Source organism: Macaca mulatta, chromosome X (genome assembly GCF_049350105.2).
Source record: "Macaca mulatta isolate MMU2019108-1 chromosome X, T2T-MMU8v2.0, whole genome shotgun sequence".
NCBI lineage: Eukaryota > Metazoa > Chordata > Mammalia > Primates > Cercopithecidae > Macaca > Macaca mulatta.
The window spans coordinates 34034186-34057835 of NC_133426.1; positions in this window are offsets into that span (position 1 = coordinate 34034186).

A 23650-nucleotide genomic window follows, 5' to 3' on the forward strand; every position below is an offset into this window, starting at 1 on the left:
ACCATCCCATATCCTCCCAACTTTTGATTATTGTACTTGGCATTCATAAAAGTGAAAACTGTTGTGATGGTTAATATTAGGTGTCTACTTGATTGCATTGAAGGATGCCTAGAGACCTGGTAAAGTAATGTTTCTAGGTGTGTCTGTGAGGGTGTTGCCAGAGGAGATTGACATTTGAGTCAGTGGACTGGGAAAGCAAGACCCAACTTCCGTGTGGGTGGGCACCATCCAATCAGCTTCTAGTGCAGCAAAAACAAAGCAGATGGAAGAAAGTGAGATAACGTGGTCTTCTGGCTTTCATTTTTCTCCTGTGCTGGATGCTTTTCACAAAGGAGGTTTACATATTTTCAAGTGTACGTATTTTCAGACTCCAGGTTCTTCAGCCTTTGGATTCTTGGATTCACACCAGTGGTTTCCAGGTGCTCTTGGGCCTTCAGCCACAGACTGAAGGCTGCACTGCTGGCTTCCCTGCTTTTAAGGATTTTAGACTCAGATTGAGCCACTACTGGCTTCTTCCCCAGCTCGCAGACGGTGTATCCTGGGGCTTCGCCTTGTGATCATGTGAGCCCATTCTCCCTACTAAACTCCCTTTTATGTATACATATATCGTATTAGTTCTGTCACTCTGGAGAACCCTGACTAATACAATCATATTTATAATCATCTGATAACAGAGACTGCTTCTGTGTTTGATATAAACAAAACTTTTTTGCAAGATTCTAATATACTAGGTTTTTATTTTAGAATCACTACTGTGTAAATTTAAAGAAGGCTGCATATTGTTTGGTTTAGAATTTTATCAAGTTGTCTGCTATTTTTGAAAACTGCATCAGTTGTGGTAATGCTGCCCACATATTTGATTTGTCAATACAGCACTCCTCTCTCAGGCTGCATTTGTAGCTGTTGCATTTATGGTGATTCCATGTATAGGTGAAAGCCTGTAAATGCTTCATTAGGTCTTCTGGTGTAATCAGGCCTGAGCATCAACATGCTGAAATACGTATCATTAATATTGTAAGTTACTTTCCTCTTACTTATCATTAATATTATAGTTAAAGCTTTTTAACTTCTCTTTTTTTTAAATTAAGGATTGTAAAGGAAATATTACAAAATGTTTTCATGAAAAAGATTATATTAGGTGTGACACAGATAAGAAACATGGAGAAAGAATTATCTTAGACCATTCTAGGCCAGAACTTTTTTGTAAGATGAATTTCAAAACTTCCTGCTAGAAAGGAATTTTGATTCCTGATACATTGCTTGAGCATCTTTCTGTTGCCTCTAAATGAGATTAAGAATTTATGAGGCCCAAGATTACCCAACTTACTGCCTGAATAGTCTAAAGATTGATTTTTCTTATATTTAACAAAATGCTTAAATTGCCTCAATCAAGGGTGATATGGTGTGGCTGTGTCCCCACCCAAATCTCATGTCAAACTGTATTTTCCATAACCCCCATGTGTCATGGGAGGGACCCAGTGGGAGGTAATTGAATCATGGAGACAGTTACCTCCATACTGTTCTCATGATAGTTAGTGAGTTGTCATGAGATCTGATGGTTTTAGAAGGGGCTTCTTCCACCTTTGCTCTGCACTTCTCCTTGCTGCTGCCACATGAAGAAGGACATGTTTACTTCCTGTTCCACCATGATTGTAAGTTTCCCGAGGCCTCCCAGTCCTGTGGAGCTGTGAGTCAATTAAACCTCTTTCCTTTGTAAATTATCCAGTCTCAGGTATGTCTTTATTAGCAGGGTGAGAACAGACTAATACAAGGGATGATTTTGTCTCCCAAGGGAAAGTTGACCATAGCTGGAAATAGTTTTGGTTGTCACAACTGTGGGATGCTACTGGCATTTCATGGGTAGATGCTAGGGAATCTGTTAGTATATTAGGTTGGTGCACAGGTAATTGCAGTTTTTGCCATTACTTTTAATGTCATTACGTTTAATGGCAAAAACCTCCATTACTTGTACACTGACCTGATACTATAATGCACCAGATGCCCACCCCACCACACACAAAACAAATAATTATCTAGTACAAAATTATCCAGTACAAAATGTCAAAATGCCAAGGCTAAAATTTCTACTTTAGACAGTCTCTTTTTCAGTAATATGTTCATCCAAAAAGGGAATTTTTGAAATGGTTCCCTCTGAGACCTCTTCCCTTAGTGCTGGCTTGAAAAAAATTTGACACAAGCTTATACATAATGTAGTTGAAAAGCTGTTTTTTTCCCCTTTTATACTATTTAAAGTAACTAGCCCTGAGGAAGCTAAATAAAAAGACAAGATAAAATATGTTATAGAGTTGTAAAGTTTCTAGTTATTTCTATGGACTTAATTTATTTTTTAATGTACAGTGAGAGATAAGAAATCACAAAATGTTTATAAATTATGCTAGGGCTATAAGGAAGTTAATAAATAGGAAATTATACTAAGCCATGTTAAAAAAGAAAATAAGGCTTAGCACGAGATAGAAATAAAGACATAAATATTTAGAAAATGTTGAGCAGGAGAAATTATTTAAATTTCTAACCAAGTGCCTATGAGAGGATTTGAAAATAATGCCAATATTCTAAGTTTTTCATTGGCAATAACAATGCTAAAAGACTTTAAAAGAAAGATTTGGCACCCTCTTCTGATTACATTTAAATTTAAGAATTCTACAGTTCATATGGAACTAAAATAGAACTTGAATAGCCAAAGCAGTCCTAAGCATAACAACAAGCTGGAGGCATCACATTACCTTAACTTATTTTTTTATTTTTATTTTTTTTGAGATGGAGGCTTGCTTTGTCACCCAGGCTGGAGTGCAGTGGTGCAATATCAGTGCACTGCAAGCTCCCCCTCCTGGGTTCATGCCAACCATTCTCCTGCCTCAGCCTCCTGAGTAGCTGGGACTACAGGCACCCGCCACCACACCCGGCTAATTTTTTGCATTTTTAGTAGAGATGGGGTTTCACCATGTTAGCCAGGATGGTCTCCATCTCCTGACCTCGTGACCCACCCGCCTCAGCCTCCCAAAGTGCTGGGATTATAGGCGTGAACCACCACACCCAGCCACCTTACCTCAAATTATACTACAAAGCTACAGTGACCAAAACAACATGGTACTGGGATGAAACTAGACAGAAGAAGGAACCCAGAAATAAAGCTACATATGTATAGCCAAATAATCTTTGACAAAGCCAACAAAAGCCCCCCAACATGGGGGAAGGACATCCTTTTCAATAAATGATGCTGGGTAAATTGGCTATCTATATGCAGAAGAATGAAGCTGGATACCAATCTCTCACCACATACAAAAAATTACTCAAGATGGATTTAAGACTTAAATGTAAGCCCTGAAACTATACAAATACTAGAAGAAAATCTAGGGAAAATTCTTGTGGACATTGGTTTAGGCAAATAATTCGTGACTAAGATCTCAAAAGCACAAGCAATAACAAAAAATAGACAAATGGGACTTAAATGGAAAAGCTCCCTAACAACAAAATAAATAATCAACAGAGTGAACAGACAACCTACAGAATGGGAGAAAATATTTGCAAACTATATATCCCACAGGGGACTCATAATCCCTAATTTACAGGGAACTCAACTCAATAACAACACCACCAACAACAAACAAATAACCTCATTATAAAGCAAGCAAATGACATAAATAGACAGTTTTCAAAAGAAGATATGCAAATAGCCATCAAACATATGAAAAAGTGATAAACATTACTACTCATCAGATAAATGAAAACTAAAACCACAATGAGAAATCATCTTACCTCAGTCAGAATGGCTGTTATTAAAAAGGTCCAAATTTAACAGATGAGGGTGAGACTGCAGAGAAAAAGAAATGCTTAGACATTGTTGGTGGAAATACAAATTAGTATAACCTCTATGGAAAACTTCTATGGAGTGTTCTCAAATAACTAAAAATTTAACTACCATTTCATCTAACAATCCCACTACTGGATATAACGCCAAAGGAAAAGAAATTATTATGTCGAAAAAAATTGTATTCATATGTTTATTGCAGCACTATTTACAATAAAAAAGACATGAAATCAACCCAAGTGTCCATCAACAGATGAACAGATAAAGAGAATGTGTTGTACATATGTGTATGTGTGCACGCACACACACACACACGTGCCAGAATACTACTCAGCCATAAAAAATAATGAAATCATATATTTTGCAGCAACTGGATGGAACTGGAGGTTATTATCCCATTTGAAACAATTCAGAAATAGTAAGTCAAATCCTGCAGGTGCTCACTTAAAGTGGAAGCTAAATAATGTTTACACGTGGACATAGAGGATGCAATAATAGATATTGCAGACTTGCAAGGGAGGTGATGGGTACACTAAAAGCCCAGACTTCACTACTATGCAATATACCCATCTAACTCTACGTACCCACAAAAATTAAAAATTAAAAAATTAAAAACTAAAAAATTGCACTTGTACGCCTTAAATTTATACAAGTAATAGGTTATTAGTTATCCAAAATAAGAGAAAGCCCAAAAATAAGCCCAAGTATTTATAGCCAGTTGATTTTCCACAAAGGCACTAGTAACACACAAGGGGGAAAGAACAGTCTCTTCAATAAAGAGTGTTGGGAATACTAGAAGTCCACATGAAGAAGAATGAAATTGGATCCTTATCTATACAAAGCCCAACTCAAAATGGACATAAGACTTAAATGTAAGACGTGAAATTCTAAAGCTTGTAGAAGAAAACATAGGGCAATACTGCACAACATTGTTCTGGCAATGATTTCTTGGCTAGGACTTGAAAAGCACAGTTAACAATAAACAAATAGTTCGATGACCTCAAACTAATAAGCTTCTGTCCAGAAAAGTAAACATAATGAAGAGACCACCCACAAGTTAGGAGAAAATATTTGCAAACCATATGTCTGATAAGGGGCTAATATCCAAATATATAAGGAACTCAACCAATGTAATATATCAAGAAAACAAATAACAAAACTTAAAATTGGATAACTATCTGAACAGATATTTATCAAAAGAAGAGATAAGAATAGGTTACAGATACATGAAAAAGTGCTCAACATCTCTAATTGTCGAGGAAATGAAAATTAAAACCACAATATGGCCTCATACTTGTTAAAATGGCTATTATCAAAAGATTACTGATAGCACATGTTGGTGAGGATGTGGATAAAAGGAAATTCTTGTGCTCTTTTAGTGGAAATGTCAAGTAACCACAATCATTTTGAAAAATAGTATGGAGGTTTCTTGAAAAACTAAAAATAGAATTACCATATGTGCTAGCAATCCTACTTCTGTGTATGTATCCAATGTAATTGCAGTCCAAATGTCAAAAAGATGTCTGTATTCCCATGTTCATTGGAGTATTATTCAGAGAAGTCAAGTTATGGAAGCAACCTAAATGTCCATCAGTGGATGAATGGAGGAATAAAAAATATGGTAAATATAAACAATGGAATACTGTATAGCCTTTAAAAATAAAGTAATTCTGTCATCTGCAACAATATGGATGGAACTGGAAGACATTATGCTAAGTGAAATGTGACAGGCACAAAAAGACAAGTACTGCATGATCTCACTTCTATACAGAATGTAAAATTGTCCATCTCATAGAAACAGATAATAGAAAGGTGATTACCAGAGGCTTGGGTTAGGAAGAGGGATGGGGAAAAGGAAGGTGTTGATGAAAGTATGCAATATTTCAGTTAGACTTGAGGCATTAATTTTAGTGACCTTTTTCACTGCATTGTGATCACAGTTAATAATAGTAAACTGTATACTTCAAAACTGCCAAAAAGAGTACATTTTTAACCTTCCCACCAGAAAAAAAAAATGATGAATTTTATAGGGTGATGGATATGATGTTAAGTAGCTTCTTTCTGTAATGTATATACATAAATCAAAACATCACATTTTAACCCATAAACATACAGAATTATTATTCATCAAGTATAAATAAAGTAAAAAACTACATAAAATAATGCATTTTCCCAAATTTTAAATATCCAGGCTAAAGTGTCCTTCTTAGTGCTAAGCAAAACCAAATTTATTTCTACCAACTGGGATTTATGGGGGAGGCCAGCCTCACACAAGCCTTCCAAAGAGCAGAGAGGAAAGAAGGAAAAAGACAGCAGCCTTTTTCTGGGGTTATGAAAATATTCATATGCTGTTCAGCTATAAAAAAATAAAGTTAGTCAAGTTTAAAAATAAATACGGGAACAGCAATATAGAAATTGGAAAATTGCTTAGACATTCTTATGAGATGAAAATTACCTTCCTAGAATTTTAAGATTAGCTTACTCAGACATATAAACATTCCCTGCTAATTGCAAATGCACATATTATAATAGCGAGTTCCCCAGTTGCACACTAAATTTATTTGAAATCTTTAATGATTTCATATATGTATGTTGACATCTACTGGACCATAATTCTAGTTTTGTTCCTTTTTTTCTATTGTGAGAGACACATAATGTAGTTCAAATAATAAAGCCTCTCAATTCACAGGGAGCATACATACACACACACATACAGACACATACATGAATCTGTTATCATGTCCTAAATTCCTCATTGGTCATTGTGAAGCATGTGTGTTCTTATATCAGATTTAAAGTAACACAGGAGATATGTACAAATCTGGAATAATCTCTTGGGTTTCAAATTCAGAATTGTTGTACTAAATCATGTAACATATTTCCACTTCTATATCCCATATCAAAGTTACAGAGAGATTCATAATACCTAAATCCAGGCAATTTTGGCATTTACCTTCAGAAAAGTTGAGAGGATATTTAGCAAGCTAAAGTGGTTAAAATATGATAATTGAATGCAATGCATGATCTTGAATTCAGTCCTGAATTGGGGAAAAAAAAAACTAAAAATTATAATGTTGAGGCAATTTGTAAAATTTGAACGTGGACTCTACATTTTATAATAATATTGTATCAATTTCAAATTTCCTGACATTGATCATTGTGGTGTTGTAATGCAATATAATCTCTTAGATATTAGGAGATTCATAATGAAGATTTCAGGAATAAAGAATCTGCATATTTGCAATTTACTCTTAAATGGTTAGCAATAATAGTAATAATTACCATTATTATTTTTGATGTTGTTGTTTTGTGCTATAGTAATAATAGTATATGCAGTAGATACTGCAATGTCTTCTGGGCCAAGGCTGTCTTCCACCATCTGCTAAGAATATCAGCTGCCAACTCACACAGCTACGTAACTCACTGGAAAATGTACTCAACTTTAGGGAAATGACTTGTGCAAAATTAGATCCCTGCTCAGGAAACACCCCTTGGCCAATGACTGGTTAATGTAGTGATAAAAAATGTTCTGGTCTTCTTCCTCCAATTTATGACAATGCTGAAGTATCATCTAGCTTTAGAGCTCCTTATAAAATTGACTGAGGCTTCAGTTGCCATGGGATTATGGGTCACTTTATCTTTCTACCTAGTCCTTCCTTCCACAATTGCCTCACAGGAAAATCTTCCTAAGAGCATCTCCTTCAAGTATGCCTTAATAAATCTGCTCATAATTAACCTTGTAAGAGTGTGTTTCCTAGGAACTATCTCAAAGACAATTTGTACCAGGTGTGGTCCTTGGAAGCAAATGTTAAATAGGAACTTGAGGAATATATTACTTGCTGGCCAACAGGAGAAAAGATCCAGACACTGATAATAAGTGGAATATGGTTACTTCCTGACATATGCTGGAGTGGTACATTTGTTAAAATATTCACCAATGATGGACATAAATGTGATACTGGTATAAAAGAACACTCTGGCAGATGAAATATCTCTGATGTTTAAGAAGTGTAAAGAAAAAATTCCATAAATATAGAATAGAATGGCTGCTGCTATGCACCAACTATTCCTGGAAGAGAGATAATATCAGTCTGAGAGAGATTAATCAGCACTTCAAGGCAAAACATGAAAGTCAGAGGATATCCCTGGAAGTATTTAATGAGACCTTAATCTGCTGCCCCCCAAAAGTAGACAAAGCAGAGGAACAGGCTCTCCACTGAATTCTGTGAGGCATGGAGCTTCTGAGAGGGTAGAATCCCCAGCCTCAACAAGTGTCTTATGTCAAAGTCAGGGCCCTCGTAGAAATTATGTGGGTTCCAGATGAACTTGAATATAGTTCCACTCCCCTATGTTAGGAATTACTGCACACCTTGTCAACTTTTAATTTAAGGGCATGAAAAAGGAAATCTGCCTCTCTCATCAACCTCCCTTGTCACCTCTCTTCCCAGAAAGCATACAAGAACAAGGATGAAATTCCAATGTAACTTGTCTGGAGACGTGCTAAGCTTAATAGGAGCAGAGAAGAACTATATGTGGAAGGAGGTGGCTAGTATGTACTGGAAAGAGCGAGGAGAATGTGTATGGAACTGGATGGGTTCTAGATTAAAGGAGCAGAAAATAGAGTCGGTTAATGGACAATGTATAGATATGTAAGTTCTTTTTCATGATACAGGATTTTAACACCCTAGCAAGGACTCCAAGTGAAAGCATTAACTTGCTTTGGAGATGGCTCTTGGAATCTTGGAAAAAGTGAAGGACCACATTAAACAAAGTAGAGATACCTGTAATGCTGTGAGAGACAGTGAGGAAGATGATTAAAAAGCTCAGAGAAGTGTACATGCTAGATGAATATCTTTAATGTTGGAAAACTTATAAGATGACCATGATTTAAAAGGAAACCTGAAGTATATTCAACTGACTAAAGTGATAAAGAATGTACTGGTAAAATAAACAAGGATATCGCTGAGAAATTCAGTATTTGCCATATTCTTTGGGCAGGGCTAATGGTAGAAGATTCTGTTACAGAACTCAGTTCTCTGATAGCAATGATGAAGATAGGAATACAAAACATCAGAGGCCAGTTTGAAGTCCTCACCTGTTACATGTGGGCACAATTACTGCAATAAATGTCAACATCAGAGTGGCTTCCAAGAGAGCTAAGGAGATGTTTAATAAAATTTGATAGTCCTAGTCTGAAGATATATAGATAGCCCATGAGATTATTGGTAAATATATGCAATCAAAAGAAATCCAAAATGGGGCCGGGCGCGGTGGCTTACACCTGTAATCCCAGGACTTTGGGAGGCTGAGGCAGGTGGATCACCAGTTCAGGAGATCGAGACCATCCTGGCTAACACGGTGAAACCCCCTCTCTGCTAAAAAATACAAAAAATTAGCCGGGCGTGGTGGCGGGCGCCTGTAGTCCCAGCTACTCGGGAGGCTGAGGCAGGAGAATGGCCTGAACCCTGAAGGCGGAGCTTGCAGTGAGCCGAGATCGCGCCACTGCACTCAGCCTGGATGACAGAGTGAGACTCCGTCTCAAAAAAAGAGAGAAATCCAAAATGGATTGTTAGGAGTATGAGGGCAGTTGTCCATCCAAAAATTCACAGTCCTTCATGACTTTTCTGGAGCTGAACCAATTCTCAAAATTGATACTCACTGCTGAGGGCGATACCGTGTCCATATGTGAAGTAGTCTGTCCTGAAGCACCCTAATAAGTGTATCCATTAGTGATTTCCCCAGTCTTTCCCTAATGCTGTTATCATGTAGTAAGATAATTATACATTGGGGAAAGGGGATGCCAAAATCTTTTAAGGATGATTGGATATAGGATTGTAGACAGGGACCCAAAGTGCCAAGATTGGACTAATCTGTATTAGTTATCTATTGCTGCCAACAAAATCAACAAAAACTCAATGACTTAAAACAGTAATATTAATTTATCTTATGGTTTCTGTGGGTTAGGTATTCACAAATAGCTTAGGTAGGTGGTTTGGCTCAGGGTTTCCTCTGAGGTTGCAGTTAACAGGTTAGCTGGGGGTCATTGTTAATTCAAGACATTACTGGATTTGGAGAATTCACTTTTTAGTGGTGACTGTATTAGTCCATTCTGTCTGTTATAACAAAAATTCCATAGACTAGATGGCTTAAATACCCAATTTTTTTTTTTCTTCCCAGTCCTAGAAGCCAGGAAGTCTAAGATCAAGTCACCAGCAGATCCAGTCTGTTGAGGTCTGGCTTTCTGGCATGTAGAGAGCCACCTTTTTGCTGTGTCCTTACATAGCAGAGAGACAGAGACAGAGAGAGACAGAGACAGAGAGAGAGAGCATGAAGAAGCTCTCTTGTGTGCCTCTTCTTTTAAGGGCACTCATCTCATCATGGGGTCTTAACCCTCATGACCTAATTGCTTCCCAAAGGCCCCACCTCCGAATATTACACTATTGAGAGTTATGGTTTCAACATATTAATTTTAGGAAGGGCATACCCAAACATTGAGTCCATAGAGTGACTAACTCACATGACTAGTAAGTCAGTGCTAAGTGTTGGTGGGAGGCCTCACACATTCCCCTGGTGGACCTATTCCAGGACTGCTTGAATGACCTTAAAACATACTGGCTGACTTTACTCAGAGAGGGGGATCCAAGTTGCCAAGGTGGAAGTGGCAATGTCTTTTGTGATTCAACCTCAGAAGTCACGCATCGTCACTTCCACCATATTTTATCTGTTAGAAGCAATTCACTAAATCGAGCCCCTATTCAAAAGAGGGGAATTAGGCTGTACTTTTTGAAGGGAAGAATGTCAAATAATATATGGACATATTTAAAAACTGCCACAGCCCTTTTAGTATGGGGCATGGTGAGAGCTAGGTAATAAATGGAGTCTATAGACTCAATTGGTGGTCATTTTCCTGGTCTCAAAATATATAACTGAAATGAACTTACTTTGTAGTAGGGACACCCCTCATATTAGTTCCATGATTTGTGAAGTAAACATCTGTTTTATTGAGAGGGTGCCAAGTAGGTACCTTTGATATAATCAACCTATCAGCCAATACAACCAATCAAAAATAATACCTCATCCCAGAAAAAAATGGCAGAAATTAGTGGCACATTCAAATACAATTTAATTAACACAGCACATACAACAAGGAATGATTCATGAATTTAAGCAAGTAGGAAATTAAGTTACAGCTCTTGGACCGGATGTGGCATTTTTGCTAGAGAAAATTAGCATGGATTCTAATGTGTTATGGAGTTCCTGCTTTCAAAAATGCATTTTTACCATTCCTATCACAAAGGCAAATCAGAAACAGTTCATATTCAGTTGGGGCTGGAATGAATATATATATTAACAATCTTGCCCCAGAGGTTAGGTTAAACAGGCTTCCCTAAGTAATGATACTTAAACTGAAGTAACTTGGAACATTTGAACATTGTGCAAATCATTGCATTAATCTAATATATTAGGTATTATTTGCCCCCAGGTTCCACAGATTCATCACGACTACATCATTCCACTACCTTTTGTTATGATAGTAGTTTCTGGTTGGTGATATCCATGATAGGAACACTGGGTTCCATGGCTATGTGACGAGGGTGTACCTAATTTGCTGTACCATGGATTCCTTGGTTAAAGGTTAAGTTATTTGATATATCATACCTGGAAATAATATACCTTATAAATCCTCATGGTAGTGATAGTTTAAGTCCTGCAGGTAGATAAAGTAAAACCATAGTTGTTGTGAAGGTCCTAGTTCCCAGAGGGTGTTTCCAACATAAGACATAATAAGAGTTTCATTGAACTTTTTGCTATGGCTCCTGTTTGAAGGTTTTTGGCTCCTTCTGCTAAAAGAGCAGTGGGCAAAGAAGATAGCCACCATACTGGCAAGCGTAATTACCCTGAAATTAGGAGGAGACAGGTTGCTGCTGCAACAATACTCGTAGGAAATAATAAGTTGAGTGCTTAGGTGATTCACTGGAGATCTCTTGTGTTTCCATGCCTAATTTTAACTATAAAAGTATAGTAAAGATGGTCTGAGAATGGCATAATAATGAATGGTTCAAACCCTGTCCCCAGTCCCCACCACCAGTAGATAGGTGTCTAGGTGATCAAATCAGGCAAGCCTTCTCATCCAGCGGAATTTCTTGTGAGGGTGAGGAAAATGTAGAACAAATAGTGGAAGGGGAAGACATATATTAGTTATGGCTTCAGGACCAACAATAACAGTGAAGGATGTAGGTTAGCCCACTAATCATCCTCTTATAAATTTATCCAGGAATAGTGACTATATACACAGCTCCACTAGAAGGAGTCCATTTGAGTTGAAAAACAAATGGATCTGTGCAGTACCACTGTCAAAGGGTAGATTCTAGTAGATGCCATTTGGTGCCCTACCAGAGCCAATTTCCTAGATTAGTACACCTCAGCTGCTGTGAATATTGGCTCCCAATTAATGTCTTACACCTGCAAGCTTTGCTTGAGAATTGTTCTGGGCTGGTGGGAGCTCATCTTTCCTTTGAAAAGGTTATGCCTCTCCATTACCCTCTCCCCTTTGTAAATAGCCAACGATTAACTATATAAAGATACATAAAGCTGGCCTCCTTGCTTCAAGGCAGGCCACCCATTTGGTATGATTTATGTCCCAGAGATATCTCATCACTCCACTTCAGCAGATCTGGCTGAGCCAAGATTTCTAGGCAATACTGTATCCTTGATGGGTTGTTTCTTTTTCATTATCCTGCTTGTTTAACTTCTCTTACAAGTCTTTCCTCAAGAGCACACCTTCAGTAAAACACATACATCTGAGACCCTGCCTCAGCCTATGTTTCTGAGGAATGCAAACTAAGAGCCTGATAGGCATTTAATATTTTTGCTTCTTGGTTTGTTTATTTTGGCAAAACACATGAATGAATTAGTAAATGAATTTGACATACCACTGAAAGAATGTAAAAAGAAACACAGCAAATGCAAATATGACATAAAAACTGCTTTCTTTTTAGCTGTAGAAAAATGCAAGTTGAAACAAGTCCATTAGGTAATATCCTCAACAAAAGTATAAAGAATTTTTTAATCTGATTGAAAAAGTCAGGGCAAGAATTGGAATGGCAGAATTGTGAGTCTAGGAAATTAAGTTCTGTTTAATTAGTGCAGAAAAAGGGATGCATGTTTTATTCAATGTGCATTGGGGGCACTATTATTACTTTATAAATATTAATCATTAGACAGGATAACCAAAGATATTTTAAATGATTTATAATAAAACTATAAATTTGATGACTCTTTGGTCACATTATTAAGTTTAAAGCATCATATGTAAGTGATTACATTTCCTTGTTAATTTGGATCATTTTTCTTTGCTTTTAACTATTTTTAAAGAAACATTAAATTTTAGAGCTTCAAGGGACCTTAAAGTCATATAAACCTACCCCATAATTTTACAGATAAGAAAAAAACCTAGAAAGATCATTTACTATTAAATTCACATAAATGTCTTGTAATTCATCATCCTTATGTTCGCATATTTGAACAATTCGTCCCATGTGATTTATATATAAGATATTTTTTTAACAACCAGACATTCAAACTACACATATTCTGTGTAATTCACTCTTGAATATACTCTAAGAGCTTTCAAAGACTCTCTTTCAATAACAAGCCTATTGGCTTTTTCAGATCATTGACTATATAACAATGTACTGTCAGCTAGTTGTTTCTCTCACTGAAGATCAGGCCAAAGGTAGTAAAAGAAATGGCCTTTCTTCAAAGAAAGATGATGTCTCGGTTGGGGTGTTATTTTGTTTTAGAATGGTAAGAGCAATTGCTCATTGAATCTTTCATCAAATTATCCACAAGTCATACAATCAAGAATAAACAACTTTTAGAAACTTTAAGTTGTAAATATGAGTATATATTTCCCTTCAGCCCTGTTGCATCTCTAGGTCTGAGTGCTAGAATTATGCTAATTAGCCAATTGTCTACCAAACACAAGCTCTGAATTATCACATAATAAATAATTTGTAGGCCTTTATTCCTGTGCTAAACTGTTGATCTGTAGAGAGAATTAAACACATCCTTGTGTTTACTCAGAAGACAATACATTGTTTTGTCTACTTTTTAAAATTCATTTTTATTTCTTACATATATCGGGCACTCAGAAAGTTATGCAAAATATTGTGTTGTAAATTAAGGACATAACATATTTCACAGAACACCTGGCAAAATAGATATGAGCATATTCAAGGCAGTAATGAGGATAAAAGAACTCTTCAAAAGTAAAAACATAAAATAATTTAAAAAGAAGATAAAAGAAAAGAATATTTCCATCTTGCAGACCTCTTTTGAGTAGTAAAATTAGCTTCTTTGTAGGTAACACCTAACAACTCAAACAATGGTTAAGTTTGATTTGATTATGAGACAGCCAGGTGGGAAGTGCTCTCTGGCAGAACCTCCAACCATCCTGCATGCTGGAAGGAATGTGCACTCAGGTGGAGCCACAGAAGCTTGCAGCGAGAAGGAACCAGGGCCTCCTCTTCCTGGGTGGAACCTGGGATTCAGTGTGCAAGGTGGGAAGTACACTAGCAGGACTCTGGCTTTGCAGAAGTTCCCTGTTTCCCCTTTCCCCCCTTTTTGCCAAATAGATTCAATTTTTCTCACCCTTCAAAGTGTCTGTGAGCCTAATCTCTCATGGCTGTGTGACAAGAACCCCGCTCTTAGCTGAACAAAGGAAAAAGTCCTGCAACAGCTTTGGTGCCCAGAAGATAAAGCTTGAGAAGGGGTGAGTGAAATGGGGAATCAAAACCTCTCACTGTCACTTCTAAGCCTTTTCATCCTCAGACTTCTGAGGGTAGGGGAAACCATGTCCCCACCCCTGTCGCTCCCAGGGGTTGGTGGCCTTTCCATGGCCTTTTCGTTCCTTTTTTGGGACAGACAGATGAGTGGCAGCTCCTCGCTCCCCCTCTCCTCTTGGCAGGGACTGGTGAACATCATGCGTCCATGGCATCTTCCCCTTCCCTGGACAAGGGGTTCAACTCTTTGGGACAGTAATTAGGTTTTTCTCCCTGGTGTAGGGACCATTTGCATAAGAATAAGAGGTTCTTCCCCCCCAGGCATCCATTTTTCTTCTTCGCCCCATCAGCAGTTAACTTTTAAATGGGTTTGTTTTCCTTTTGAAAGATGTGTTACTAAGCTAGGAATGATAAGGATCACTGTTTATATTCTCTGTAAAGTTTTGGTTGTGGTAAAGGATCTTGTGGGGACTGGGTTTTCTCCAGCCTGTCTGTGTAGTTGTGTATGTGTTGAGTGTGTAACATCTATAAAAAGAGCTTTAATTAATTTGGCCTAAAGGAAGACAAGCACTTGGATCACATATTTTTTTAAAGGGAGTATAAAAGCTGTAGTACCTTTCAGTTCACATGACTTTAATCTTTCAGAAATAAAAACAGCCTTAAAGATTATTGGTAAAATGCAGATGCCATCAAAATGTAAACAGGTCAACTAAATTGTGCAGGTCAGATACACGGTTTGTTAAGCGTTTTAAGGTTGTAAACTGCTTTTTGGGTTTTGAGAACTATTTGACTTGCTGGTTTCACAGTTGGTACATATGGGGACATACAGAATTAACCACACCCTTAATTATGCAGAAAGGAGTCAAACCTTGGTCGCAGTTAGCATACAATTAACACAACTTACCAGGTTTTACATTAACGTTAAAAATTGGTAGGAATTACCATTATAACATGTAATCGAAACTACTGGAAATAGATTTACATGTGAGGTGTGTAAGAAGAGTAAAATGTGTGTTTTTAGTAAAAGATTATAAAAAGGCCTAAAGATACAAATTCTTGCCTATTATTAAAGGACTGTTTTAAATTAGATAAGATAAAGCTAAAAATTCAAACAACTGGTGGAAAGATTGTAAGAATTAATCTTGCAAAAGAAATTCTGTGTGTGAACATTGACTAGATTAAAGAGAGTATTATATGGTTTTTCTGTAAATTGAACATCGAAGTAAAAGCACAACAAAGTTTTCTTTTCTTTTTTTTTTTTTTTTTTTTTTTTTTGAGACGGAGTCTTGCTGTGTCTCCCAGGCTGGAGTGCAGTGGCCTGATCTCGGCTCACTGCAAGCTCCGTCTCCTGGGTTCACGCCATTCTCCCGCCTCAGCCTCCCAAGTAGCTGGGACTACAGGCGCCCGCCACCACGCCCTGCTAGTTTTTTGTATTTTTAGTAGAGACGGGGTTTCACCATGTTAGCCAGGATAGTCTCGATCTCCTGACCTCGTGATCCACCCGCCTCGGCCTCCCAAAGTGCTGGGATTACAGGCTTGAGCCACCGCGCCCGGCCCAAAGTTTTCTTAAGGCACTAATCTGCTCATGTTTAGGTACATGGGATTGCCAAAATGATGTTCAATCTTCTTGGGGTTATATTTTTGTGAAAAATTGTAATATATGTTCCAAAATTTTATGGGACTTCTAAAATTTGAATGTCTGAGTATATGCTATCAATCATAATTAAGGTCTTTAGTTTAAGTTATTGTAAACCACGGAGGTAATCAAACTTCTTTGTCAATTGTGTTTGTGACTGTAACTACCCTGGACATTTTGCTATACACAGACAATTGTCTTGTTTAAATCCTTTTAAAAGGAAGGTTTATAATCAGCTAGAGAACTTTGACAGGTGCTGTCAACTATAGGCTTCTGATAACTTTGGAGATTGTGACATTGGAATAAAGAAAAATGTACAGGACTCATGAAGAGCTGAAATATTCACAAATATCAAGCAAAACAAGAGTTAACTAAGAGGACTGAATTCAGGAAACTAAAGCAAATCTTTTTGACTTTTGCTTGGAATATTGCTGATCCTTGTCTTTTTTTCAGAGTCAAGAAAACTTATTTTGAACTATTTATGACCTTTAATAATTGAGTAAGGTATACTCCTGTGAACAAAATTTGGTGCATGTTTGTTTCTCTCTGCCTGGTTCCTTTAGAATTTGAAAACTATCTGAGTATTCATAACTTATGGCAATATAGTTGTTTGCATCAGTGCAATAAGAATTCATTTTTCTTTTGCAACAGGATGCAATTGGAGAAACTGGTTACTTTGCCAAGGCTTTGACTGGAAGGGTATGCTTCCCTTTAAGGGGTCAGTCTTGACTTGCACAGCTGACAAAAGCCCCTTGGGGAGACTGGCCTCATACCCTTACCTATGCAGTCCCTGTATAGGGTTCCTGACTTGTGGTTAGTAAAGAATGTCACTTTCTCACAGATCCAGGAGCTCCAACTTTATCTTGGGACCTTAAGAGGAGAGGGTCACCCAACTCACAGGTATCTGAGTTTATACCCATGACTGGGCTCAGCCTTAAAAGGTCTTATCTGAGAATCCTTGTGGAACAGAGTTCCTTCAAAGCCAATCCAAAAGGCCTATGTAGAAATAATTATTCTTGCTGCAATTTATGCAAATAATCAGGTCAAGTATAAGACTAAAGTCTATTATACAAACCACTCAGTCTTATGATGATTTGTTTTCTTTTGACAAAAACAAGGGCTGGGGAGAGTGAAATGATGTTTCAAAAGTTTTCATACATTTTTCATTAAATTCTAGACTCATTAGTTGTTTTTCAGTTTTTGCCTACATTTTTAGACTAGCCCTGCTTGTTCCTGTGAAGCAACCAGCAATCTCTGGCTGCAGCTCAGAAAGAACAAGGGAGATGGGTAATGTAAAAATCTGGATCAATATTCTAGTTTTGAGCAATTATCCTGCAAATGTTGCCAGGTGATGGCAATAAATAGGGTGCCCATCACTCGGAGGTTTCCTTTTTGGGAAAGTAAGACCAAGGGAGTTAACCAAAGCCAAGTACCATGCACCCAAATCCTAGCAAGCATAACTATAGCCACCAGTTATCTGGGTGTGTCACATGGCACCCTTTTCTCTCCCTTCTTGGAGGATGACTCAGTTCCACAACTTCGCCTTAGCATTTGTCTTATGATAAGGAGTCCAGGCAACCCCTGCCGAGACACATTTTTGTCCCAAACTCAATTCTAAGCTTCAGGTCAAAGCCCTAGGAAGGAAAACTCGATCTAAGGGATCCAGAGGCAAACAATAACAGATGAAAAAAGGCACAGTGCAAATGAACATGGCTAATTCCTGCCTATTAAGCCAAGCCTCCTCTTTCATGGATAAAGGTTATGCTAGTATCCATGGCATAAATGAGGTCTGGGGAACACCAAGGCTACTGACAGTAGGTGGGATAGAGACATAGGTGAGAGCGGATAATTTCTATTTTCCAGGCCCTCCCTGCTTCATAGGTGCAAACCACTTTGGCATCCATGGTGGCACCTGCCAAGGTCGCCAGGACTCAGAGTTATAAGGACGAAAGAGGGAAACAGGATGCTCTTCCTTCTCTCCCCTACGTACTCTAGGTATCTGCTAGGAAGAGAAGGGAACCAGGGATGCCTGCTCCCCTCTTTCTAGATGGGTAGCCATTCATCTTCAGTCTGTTCCCCTTTCAAATGCATCCTGAATCCCTGGGACTCCTTTGAAAAAATGCCTTCTTTTTCCTTTCTCCTCCTCTGTCCTCTCTTCACTGATAGGTAATTATGGCTTCATACTACGGGACACTCACCTGAGATGCATCCTCCAAACTGAGAAAAGTTTGTTTCCCAAACTTTAAATTGGTTGGCTTAGGATTGGGCTCAGGGGAAAGGAACTCAGAAGCCCAACATGCCAGCAAAAGGGTAAAGTTTATTACCAGTTGGACTTTTGGCCTACCTTTCTCTCTGCAAAGTCATAAAAGGCCTTGGATTTTTGAGCTTTCCTTACCCCTCCCCTTATTTCATTTTGATAAATGTTTTCTAATAACCCCATTTGTCTCTTCTTGCCTTCATGCCCTCAAACTTCAAACAGTCATGCAACTGGAGCCTTGGAGTATGGCCCTTTCTGCTAGGGACCCTTAGATAGGCCTCTGAGGGAGATCTGACTGCCATTTTCCTCCAAAACAGCACCCCCTGCCAGCAGGAAGCAGTTAAGATCAGTCTTCACCCTTATTCCTATCCTTATTCTAACAGGAGTTAGAGGTACTTCTTTAGAGGGGGAATGAGACAGTCAAGTGGGAATGGCTCCCTGGCAGAACCTCTGACTGACTTGCACACTGTGAGGAATGTACACTCAGGTGGAACCACAGAAATTTGCAGTGGGGAGGAGCCTGGCCCCTCCTCTTCCTGGATGGAACCTGGGATTCAATCTGCGAGGCAGGAAGCACACTAGCAGGACTGGCTTTGTGGAACATTCCTGTTTTTCCTTTTTGCCCCTTTTGCCCAAATAATTCCATTTTTTTCACCCTTCAAAGTGTCTGCGAGCCTAATCTCTCATGGCCATGTGACAAGGACCTGGCTGTTAGCTGAAAAGGAAAACGTCCTACAAATTAGAAATACATTTAATGGCGATATTGGTTAACATATTGAATTTAGGCTGGGCACGGTGGCTCACGCCTGTAATCCCAGCACTTTGGGAGGCCAAGACGGGCGGATCACGAGGTCAGGAGATCGAGACCATCCTGGCTAACACGGTGAAACCCCGTCTCTACTAAAAAATACAAAAAAAAAAAAAAAAAAAAACAAACTAGCTGGGCGAGGTGGCGGGCGCCTGTAAGTCACAGCTACTCGGGAGGCTAAGGCAGGAGAATCGTGTAAACCCGGAAGGCGGAGCTTGCAGTGAGCCGAGATCCGTCCACTGCACTCCAGCCTGGGCGACACAGTGAGACTCCGTCTCAAAAAAAAAACAAAAACTGAATTTAGAGACCAAGTCTGTGAAAGACTGGTAACAAAGATACATTTTAACTCATGATAGTTTTATTCACACACTACAGTAAGGCAGCACGTAGTTCTAGTTCAAAACCTCAAGGACAACATTTAGGGTTGAGTAACTTGTGTGTTGCACAGCTCCATGTGTTACTAATCACTTGATTGTTCGTAGAATGATATCTTCCAGATACTTTTTTAGGATCCAACTTGCATAATTATAGTTGGTGATCTTATAAGTCACAACAGTTTGACATTGTTCAGGTAGGGTGACTAAACTTACAGATTGAATGGAGAGATTTTTCGAATGAGAAAAGGCAAAAAGCAACTCTAGAATGCTAAAATCTGAGAATGATTTGATTTAGAAAATCATCAGAGTTGTGGCCAGAATAACAAAATGGATATTAGCCACCAAATTTCAGAACATTTAAAATAGATGTTAGACCATGAAGATAAATGATAACTTAGGACAAATACAGAGTGGATAGGATCAAGCAAAAGTGATATACATGTCCAGTGGAATTATTATGAAAGATTTAATAATTTTTCTAGCTTATACTTTATTACTGTGGAAGAAAATTATTACTCTTACACTCTTGTCTTTGGAGTCTGTGCTAGAGTCAAGCCTCTTGCTAATATGGAAATTATTGTATTTATTGAATATTTCAAATTATAATTGAGAAGTAATGCCAATAAGGGTTATCTAGTTTAAAATTCCCAATAATGTTGTAAACTATAGGTTAGGGAAAGAGCATTTTCAATTTGGGGAATGAAAAATATGCTTGAGCTAGACTTAGACCTTGTTAAATGAGTATGATTTAAAATGTCAGAGAAGATAAGGGTGTAGGGCATTTTACAGAAAAAAAGGCAAAAGCAAACACAAAACAATAATTGTCTATATAAAGAATTGCACTAGTTTCAATAAAGGAAATGTGTATTTTAATTAATCTTATATATATTTATGTATATGTTTATATAAATTGTATATGTATTTCAGATGGTAATATTTGGGGGGAAATGACAAAAGTACGTGTTGATTTAAAAACTACCATATTTCTTATATGTTTTTAGAGATTGAAGTTCAACTATTCCTTTTTTTTTTTTTTTTTTTTTTGAGATGGGATCTCACTCTGTTGCCCAAGCTCAGTGCAGTGGCATGATCATAGCTCATAGCTCATTGCAGCCTCAACCTCCCAGGCTCAAGCAATTCTCCTGGCTTAGCCTCCTGAGTAGCTGGGACAACAGACATGCACCACCATGCAGCACCACCAGCTAATTGTTGATGTTTTTGTAGAGACAAGTTCTCACTAAGTTGCCCAGGCTGGTTTCAAACTGCTGGACTCAAGCAATCCTTCTGCATCAGCCTCCCAACATGTTGGGATTACAGGTATAAGGCACTGCGCCCAGTCCTCAACTATTCCATAATTTTGTTAAAGACATAAAAATAAATCTTTTAATAAATACTTTCTTTATGCAATGTAAATGTAAATCAGCAATGCTGTTTTGTATGTCATGACATTGAGTTGTCAGGCAAATATTACTAATTATGTTGAAGACTCTATTACCATCTTGCAAGCTCAGTGAAAGAAAATCTGGAGACTGAAACAGGAATTAAAAGAAGAGGAGAAATAAAAGTTAACTTTTCTCTCAAATGTTTGAAAGCTCCTGAAGGGAAAGGAGGAGAAATCTAGGTAGAGCTCCAGAATGTGGAATTAGCAAGAGTCCAAGGACCCTCAAGGATTCTCTAAAAGGAGAGTCATAAAGATGTGAATAATCACACAATGTATCTTCTAACAAGGGAAAGGGTTCGATGGGAGAAAGTGTCCCTGAGGAAGAAGAGCAGTGTCTTTAATATCACTGCATGGAAATAAGGAATCTAAGTTTACTTCAACTTGTGAAGAAGAATGGGTTATATTCAATAGTAGATCAGGTGAATCAGTCCTTCTGTCTGATCAACTATGCCCTTCTATTCTTTACACTAATCCTAAAAGTGATGTATATTGTGGTACAGGAATATGTGCACCTGAAAAACTCAGTTCTAGGGTAGAAAAACATCCAGTTAAAAGCTGCCAAAGATGTGCACCTACTTAGAGAAGAAGACTTGAAGACTCCTTTGTTGGGGAAAAATATTTTATTTATACAAATGTAAGGCAAATATTCTATTCTGAAATAGTGAGGATCCAGGCAATAGAGTGTGCTATTCTGCAAAATAATTTGTAATAGCTCTCAAATTTGGCGTGCATGAGAATCACATGGAAAATTTGTCAAAAATACTGGCACCTAGCATTCTGATTCATTAGATAGGAATTGATATCAGACATCTGAATTTAAAAACAGAAAAGCCTGCTCTGATGATTCAAATTCATGTCAACGTCTAAGAAAAAAAATCTCAATATATTTATTCTTCATTATTTGCAAAGGGAAGTTCTCTAAAGCCTTGCAATTGTATTTCCATTTTGAAATATAGATGATATTTTTCCTTTGTTCTTCTCTAAGGTTTGAACTGAAGACTTCTCTTTCATATGGCAGAAACAAATGATTTCTATAGTGCAGTGTCAAACCTAAAGTTAATGTTAAAGAGATGTATTTAGGAAATGTATGGAATCCCTTGCTCAATGTATTTGAGAAGGAATCATACCTAATATACAGTTTTAACTTATCCCCATTGTTTGTGGTAGTGGTGGTGGTGTTGATATCCCCAAGCATTCAATAAGGTTTTAGATAGTGTTACATTTTATAGCTCTGCTCTGAGAAATAAAAATATGGACTTGTGTCCATGGATGGAGAAAAGTTATAGGATAGGTGTCATAACAGACCAGGGAAAACCAGTATGAAGGAAAGAAGTAATATGAAAAATAGAGAAAAAGGAGTCCAAAAAATGAGCTAAAGTGACGATCCAAAATCAGGGTGTTTTTGTGGAACATGCAATACTTTTGAGATACCTAGAAAAATACTGCAAAGAGAATTTGGGAAAAGCCTGTAATTCCAAAGTCAACTGGCATGAGGACTCAACTACAATTTGGGCGTTCTATGGTGCTATGAATCTTGAAGCCTGTAAAAATCAGGGAAATCTGCATAACATTTCTAATGCCTCCATTTCATGCTAATCAGTGAAGGCCAGATATAAATTGAGTAAAGAAGTAAAGAAAATGTCAAAACTTCCATTTAGGGTGTCAGCAATCCCATAATGAATAAACTTGAACTTTTGGGAAATGCATGTGGCTTTTGGAATCACTGTATACATATGACCTGACGTTTCCTCAGCCTGACCACCAATAACATAACTCCAGCTCCTTTAGTATTTGGGAGGTGACAATCCAAATCAATGTTAAGTGTAAAAGTATAGCAATAACTGGCTTAAGTTCAACCACTCAACTAGTTCTTTTTCCAAAGCAGAAGGATACTCTCTCTGCCTCTATTGATTGACACGGGCCTTCTTCATATACCATTGAAAGGAAATACAAGAAAATAATATGACATTCGAATGCAAAACTAACATCAGCAAGGCAAACCAGAGTGATTTCACAAATTTATATTTTTTAGAAAAATCAGTTTTTTAATTTTATCAGTTTATAAGACACTGGCATTATTAAAATGATATTCTTAGTCACCATTGAACATAATGCTTCCCATGTAGGAGAACGTAGTTCCAATCCTCAAGTAATTATCAAATAACTACTTCAAGAAATATTCAATATGATTCCATGTATGTACACATATAGTAATTATATCAGAGTAAGGTATTTCTGGTTGCCTGAAATTATTATAATGAGATATATTTCAGGATTTCCCCAAATCAAATGTGCTTGTTTAATTGCGACAGAACTGAGGATTATATTTTTGGAAACTTTTCTCCTATTGAGCACTCTCCACCCTTCATTATCTTTGACCTTTTCTAGTATCATAGTTGTACCCTGATCTCAGATGTATACCTCCAGCTTAGACTTTGGACCTTTCTCATGAACACCAGTCTTATATATCCAACGGACTCATCAACATCTATGTTTGGATATCTAATGGGCATTTTTA